This window comes from Populus trichocarpa, chromosome 13 (assembly GCF_000002775.5).
Source record: "Populus trichocarpa isolate Nisqually-1 chromosome 13, P.trichocarpa_v4.1, whole genome shotgun sequence".
NCBI lineage: Eukaryota > Viridiplantae > Streptophyta > Magnoliopsida > Malpighiales > Salicaceae > Populus > Populus trichocarpa.
The window spans coordinates 6,157,801-6,165,176 of record NC_037297.2 but is presented as its reverse complement, the minus strand read 5'-3'; positions in this window follow the sequence as shown (position 1 = coordinate 6,165,176).

Here is a 7,376-nt window from a genome sequence, read left to right as displayed (position 1 = left end):
CTTAAATTAAAAAAGAACATGATTATTCTTCTGATAATGATCTTTATAGTGAAGATATTGCTCTTATAGCTAGAAAATTTAGAAAATTCATGTTTAAGAAAAAGAATAATGGTAAAGATAAAAAAAAAAAAAGGAAAAATTTTGCTAAAAAAATAGGTTAGAAAATGGAAGTAGATGTAAAACTGAATCTAAAAAAAGAGTTAAGTGTTTTGAATGCTTAACATATGGTCACTAAAGAAATGAATGTTATAATTTCAAAAGAAATAAAGGAAAATCCCTTAATGTTACATTAAGCAATGAATCTGGTTGTGAAGATTCTAATTCATCATCTAATAATAAATTTATTTTTGTTGTTATTTTTGGTCTTGTTGATGGATGTACTAACATATACCAAATTATCAATACATTAACTGATTTTGATAAATAAACCAAACTATTAGTTATTCTAGTGATTTAGATATTACTTCTGTTATTGTCGATCATGGATTAAACTTATGATGAGTTATGTAAAGAAGTCGTAAAAGTCAAGAAATTTAATAAGAAGTTGTTCAACAAGCTACCAACTGTAGAGAACAAGAAGAACAATCTGGATGAGGCTCTAAAGTTGTCAAAAGTAAAGATATCTAGATTTCTCACCAAGCTTAAAGAACTTAAAAAAAAACTGATATTGTGTAAGAAGATAAAGGAACAGTCACCGACATAAAAACTTGAAGGACTGTTGAAAGATCTCAAGTTCAGCATTAATTGTACAAGTTTAGGATACATGATGCATGCAAATTTGATAAACAATACATTAGTAACCTCCTTTTCCAAAGGAAATACCTTTATAAAAAGTAAACTAGAAAAGATTGTCATGTATAGAGACTAGTCAAACAAATTCCAAATAGGTAAGTTGAAAGGTAAGTTTATTTCTACTTGTAATAATATTGAATTGTAGGATATGCAAAAATGAATCATTTTAATCTAGAAAATAGATTTTGCTAATAAGAGTCAATATCTAGAGTATAAAATTGACTTAATATTAAATCAATTATGTACTAAAGAAAGGAAACTTGGTAAGTTAGTAGGTTTTGAGAAATTTTAAAAGTTTGAAAATTCTAACAAAGTAAAAATGAAAAATCAGTGGGTAGTTAAGAAAAAGGCAATATATCTAATAGCACGTATAATAATGAAAACAATGAATAACAATTTGTGGTACTTAGATAGCAATTGTTCTAGACATATGTTACGAGATAAAAGTTAGTTGAAAAAATTTGAATCTTTGAGTAGAGGATCAATGACCTATGAAGATGGAAGCACAACTACTATAGAAGGTAAATGAAGTATTGATATTCCTTGTTTACTTACTTTTCATAATGTTTTGTTTATAAATGGTCTTAAAGCTAACCTCCTAAGTATAAATCAATTTCATTATGAGAATCATAATGTATTGTTTTCTAAAGATGAATGCAACATCTATAGTTTTGCTGACAAATGGATCATGAAACATATCAGAACCTTAGATAATTGTTAAAGAGTTTCAACCTTGATCACCTTAGGTTGTCATAAGTTAACACTAAATGATACTGATCTTTGGCATCAACGTCTTGATTATATCAACTTTAAAGACTTGTCAAAGATCTTTAAAAGGAAAGCAGTAAGTGGTTTACCAAATCTGCGAACAATCAAGAAAATGACATGTAAAGCATGTCGGGAAAGAAAACAAACTAAAGCTTAACACAAGAAGACTGCTGACATTCAAACCTCAAGATCTCTTGAATTGTTGTATATGGACCTAGTGGGTCCAACTCAATATATACTTAGGCTATTCTGTAACGAGAAAAGTCTGAATCCTTTGATCTTACGAGGAAACTGTTTATAAAAATACAAAAAGAAAAAAATATTTCCATCTCTAGAATTCGCAGTGACCATGACAAAGAATTTGAAAATAACAACTTTTCATCTTTTTTATGATGAACAAAATATATATATCATAAATTATTTGCTCTTATTACTCCTCAATAGAATGGTATAGTTAAGAGAAATAATAGAGTTATACAAGAAAGGTCTTGAACTATGTTGAATAATAAGAAAGTTGCATTATACTTCTAGGGGAAAGTTATCAACACTAATATACACATTTTGAATCATGTTATGTTTAGACCTAGAACAAAACTCACTCCTTATGAATTATGAAATAACAAAAATTCCACAATCAAATATTTTAGAATGTTTGAAAGTTCTTGCTATTTATATCTTAAGATATTGAGAAAACTTATATAAGTTTGATAGCAAAAGTGATAAAGAATTATTTCTTAAATACTCATTTCACGGCAAAGCCTACATAGTCTACAACCTACAAACTCAAACTATCATGAAATCAATCAATGTGGTTATTGATGATAATCTGAAGGAATATGTCAAGAAAAATCTCAATTAAATCATTGAGATAACTGAAGAGACCTCATCAAAACATAATGAAAAAACTAAGAGGAGAGTTTTTCACACGTTTCTAAGCAGTCATGAGAGAAATAACCTTCATCAAGAATAAAGAAACAATTATTCTAAGAATAACATTATTGGAAAATTGGATAAGGGTATGAGGTTAAGAAAAAAAGTTATCAATCAATTCTTGTGTGTGTGTGTGTGTGTGTGTGTGTGTGTGTTATTTTTGATATATTGAGCCTAAGAAGGCTGAAGATTCCCTGTAAGATGAAAGTCAGATCAATATCATGTATGAGTAATTAAATCAGTTCATAAGAAATGATGTATGGGAACTGGTTCCCCATTCTGATAGTCACAATATAATTGGAACCAAATGGATCTTTAAGAACAAATCAGATGAGCATGGAGTAATTATCAGAAACAAAAGCAAGATTGGTGGCTCAAGGATACACTCAAGTTAAATGGATTGATTTTGATGAAACATTTGCATCAATAGCTCATTTGGAATCTATTCTCATACTGCTTGCAATTGCTTGTCACTTGGATTTGAAACTATATCAATGGATGTGAAGAGTGTAGTCCTAAATGAAATTTGATAAAAAAAGATATATGTAGAACAACCCAAAGGTTTCACTAATTATTTGTTTCGTGATCATGTGTACAGGTTAAAGAAAGCTCTCTATGGTCTAAAATAAGCACTGAGCATAGTACAAATGGTTAACAAAATATCTGTTAGATAAAATTTTCAAAAAAGAACATGCTAACATAACTGTTTTCATAAAAAAAAAACTCATAAACATCTCTACTCATTGATGAAGTTTTGTTTGGAGCTACTCGTAATTCACTTTCTCATAAGTTTGCTAAAGAAATGAAATTAAAATTTGAAATGAGTATGATTGGTGAGTTAAACTTCTTCATTGACATACAAATTAGGTAGAGTGAAAATGGAATTTTTATTTCTTAATTCAAGTATGCTGGAGATATGGTTAAGAAGTTTGGCATGAAAGGAAAAGGTCATACTCATACACCTATGAGCACATCTATCAAAATCGACTTAGATTATATAGGTAAGTATGTTGATTCTACATTTTATAGAAGCATGATAAGGAGTCTACTTTACATTTCTACTTGTAGACCTCACATTGCTTTTAGTGTAGGTGTTTGTGCTAGATTTTAGTCTAATTCTAAAGAATCATATCTTACAGCAGTTAAAAGAATATTAAAATACCTTAGTGCTATAGTTGAATATGGAGTATGGTATTTAAAAGATTCAAACTTGAGTCTAGTTGGCTATTCAAATGTTGACTTGACAGATAATATTGATAACAAAAAAAGCACTATTAGAGGTTGTTTTTATGTAAATGGCAATTTGGCATAATAGATGAGTAAAAAACAAAATTATATCTCATTTTTCATTATAAAAGCCGAGTATATTGTTGCAAGCAGTTGTTGCACACAACTTTTTTAGATGAAAAAGATGATAGAAGATTATGGTTTCTCTCAAGATACTATAACTATTTATTATGATAATTCTAGTGCAATTAGTATCTCTAAGAATCTTATGCAACATTCAAGAACCAAGCATACAAATATAAGACATTACTTCATTAAAGATTTAATTGAATTAAATATTATGTTATTAGAACATGTAAACCCCAAACATCAATTGGCTGACTTTTTCACAAAACTTGTAAATGGTCTAAGATTTGATTTTTTTTAGGAAAGCCATTGGTGTATATGACATGCCCTAATTTTTAAAAGATAAAAAATTTGTAAATAAAAAAAATGTGTGTACAAAGTTTTGTTTTTATATGTCTTTCACACAAGTGACAAGTTGTTGACACTAAAACACAAAAGCAAACCTTGTAAGTATACCTAATCTATACCTTTAAATCTCACAACTCTTATTTTTCTGGTATTGAGGAAAATCTTATTGGATATGGTCTTCACTTTTGAAATACTATTCTTTTAGAAGACCAAATAAAGGTATTATTGTAAGCACTGAAAGGAATTCAAGTTGTTTTACTAACTATTAACAAAAGTAAAATTGATTTAAATGCAGGTATGCTAATAGTTAAGAGCATAGTTATCAAACCCGGCCCGGGGGTTGACTCGGCCATGGGGCCGAGTCCTGGGTTTCATGGGTCAACCCGGAAAAATTTTAAAAAATATATTTAAAGTTTTAATATTTCATATGAAAAATTAAGAAAAAAATTCATATTAATATAGGTTATACATGTTGTAAATAATGAAATTTTAAAGAATATTTTAAAAAGTTTTTTATCTCACATTGAAAAGATACTATGTTATGCTTTTAAGTTGAAGTATTTAAACCATAAACGTTTTTTATCCCACATTGAAAAAACATTACTTCTTTCTTGTGAACATAGAGTATATATACTAAAGGGCTTCAAATCCCACATTGAAAAGATATTAGTAAATAATGAAGTTTAAAAGATTATTTTAAAAGGGTTTTTATCCACATTGAAAAGATACTATGTTATCCTTTTAAATTGAAGTATTTAAACCAAAAAGATTTTTTTTATCCCACATTGAAAAAACATAACTTCTTTTCTTGTGAACATAGAGTGTATATACTAAAGGGCTTTAAATCCCACATTGAAAAAATAAAACATTCTTCTAGTATTTATATAATGAACTTTGAAAATGGTTAATAACCAACTAAAAATATATATAAAAGAAAGGGATCTCTTGCTAGGAGAAAAAATATATTTGAAAAAAAAAAGTCTCTACCAGGTTTTGCCAGGTCGCCGAGGTCACAGGTCAACCGAGTTTTACCTGGCTTTTTCTCATGTCGGTTTTTCACTTTACTCGGACCGGTCAAGCCACTGGGTCGACTGGGTCTCAGGTCGACCTGCCAGGCTAGTCCGAGTTTAATAACTATGGGTCAAGGTTCTTTTTGGGCATTTCATATTTTTTGCTACAATATAATTACTTTATTTCGCTTGGATTGAAATTTTCAAAAGCTTGACTTGAGGGGCTAATTTGTAATGTTCAAATGGTTTTTTTTTTGTAATAATATTTGGGTCTTGAGGGTAGAGTAGTATTTCTAAAATGAAACATAAAAAGGTGTTGATACGTGTGTTGCATGCATCAACAGCTCCGTTACTTTTAGGCAACGCATACGACTGACTTCGGTGGTAAAAAATGTTATTCCATAGTGTCATTTGATTCATCTTGGAATCCTCTTCCTCCTTGTGCGCATATAGTTGATGGGCCTCTGATGCATCTAGCCCTCCACCATTTCATATCAGCCATTCAATTTCTTTTTCATTTGATTTTGTCCCTCATTTTTTTTCTATTTGTTTTATTTTAATTTATTTCTCAAATTTTATTTTGTTTTTAATTGCATTATTTTTTAATTTTTTTTATCTATCAGATTTTGTCCTTATTCTTTTGATTTTTTTTTTATTTCAGATAGTTTTTGAATTTGTTTTCTTTTTCAATTTCACCTCATCATTTCTTCTCTTTTCATATTTGATCGTCATTCTATTTTTTTGCTTTATTTTTTTTATTTGGGATATTTTTTTTTCAATTTCATCGTTTAACATTAAATTGGTTAATAATTGAAATTCTTAATTGAACCCGAGTTTTTGTTTCACGATTGCAAATTTGGTATATTAATTTAGGTTTAAAAGATTCGCTCAGATCAATTAGTATGGGTTAATACAGTAAAAAAATATATATAAATATAAGGTTTGTGTAAAATCAAAATTCACAAACATCTTTCCATTAAATTAAAAAAAATCATTGAACCTCCAGGTCTAATTCACTTGGATATCGATGATTTAGAATTTGTGCAAATTAGAGGTGAAAAAAAGTATTATACTTTTTTATAGATTACTGTATAAGGTATTGTTATATCTATTTGCTTAAACGCAAATATGAGGTTTTTTTAATATTTAAACATTATAAGAATAACGTTGAAAATCAATTTGATAAGAAGATAAAGGTAATAAGAAGTGATAAAGGTGAAGAATACGAAGCACAATTTGGTGAATCATGTTTCCAAAATGATATTATTCACCAAACTACTGCTCCTTATTCATCTTCACAAAATGACATTACGGAATATAAAAATTGAACATTAAAAGAAATAATAAATGTCATTTGATATGTTTAAGAGCTCTTCAAACTTGTGGGGGAGACAATCCTAACTGCCAATTATGTACTTGATAAAGTACCCCATAAAAAAATAGAAAAGACACTATATGAATTATAAAAAGGTAGAAAGTCTTCTTACAAATACTTTAAAGTGTTGAGATGTCTTAAAAAAATAGTAGTACTTGATCCTATAAAGGTCAATGACCTAGAAACGTGAATTTTGTATTTATCGGATATGTATATAATAGTAGTGCATATTAGTTTCTTGTACATAAGTCAATTATTATGGATATTCATCTTAATATTATTATGAAATCAATGGATGATATATTATTTGAAGATATTTTTCCATGGAAAGAAGCACAAGAAAATCATTTATTTAAAAGAACAATAACGCTCAAGTAATCATCAACAATCAGAGGATTATGAAGTTGAGCTTAGAATGAATAAAAAGGCATTGGTCATGATTTTCTAACATACATATTAGAAAATGAACCTTGAATCTACTCCAAGACAAATATCCTGTCCGGAAGCTTCCTATTGGAAGTAGGTGGACAATGGTGAAATTGAATCCATTATGAATAATCATATATGGTGTCATGGAGTGCACGACGTCGAATGACGGAGCTGCCTACTGGTAATGAGGATGCTTAAGTTTAATCATAAAGTTAAAATTAGAGGGTTCATGAATCGCTACCTTGTATTATAGTTACTAAAAAACCTATTGGTCTATGAGAGTTCGGGTAAAAAGACTAATTGTGCAAGGGAAAAACACATTACCCCCAGTGCACCCTACCTATAGTAAGCTGCATTGTTGATTGATTATT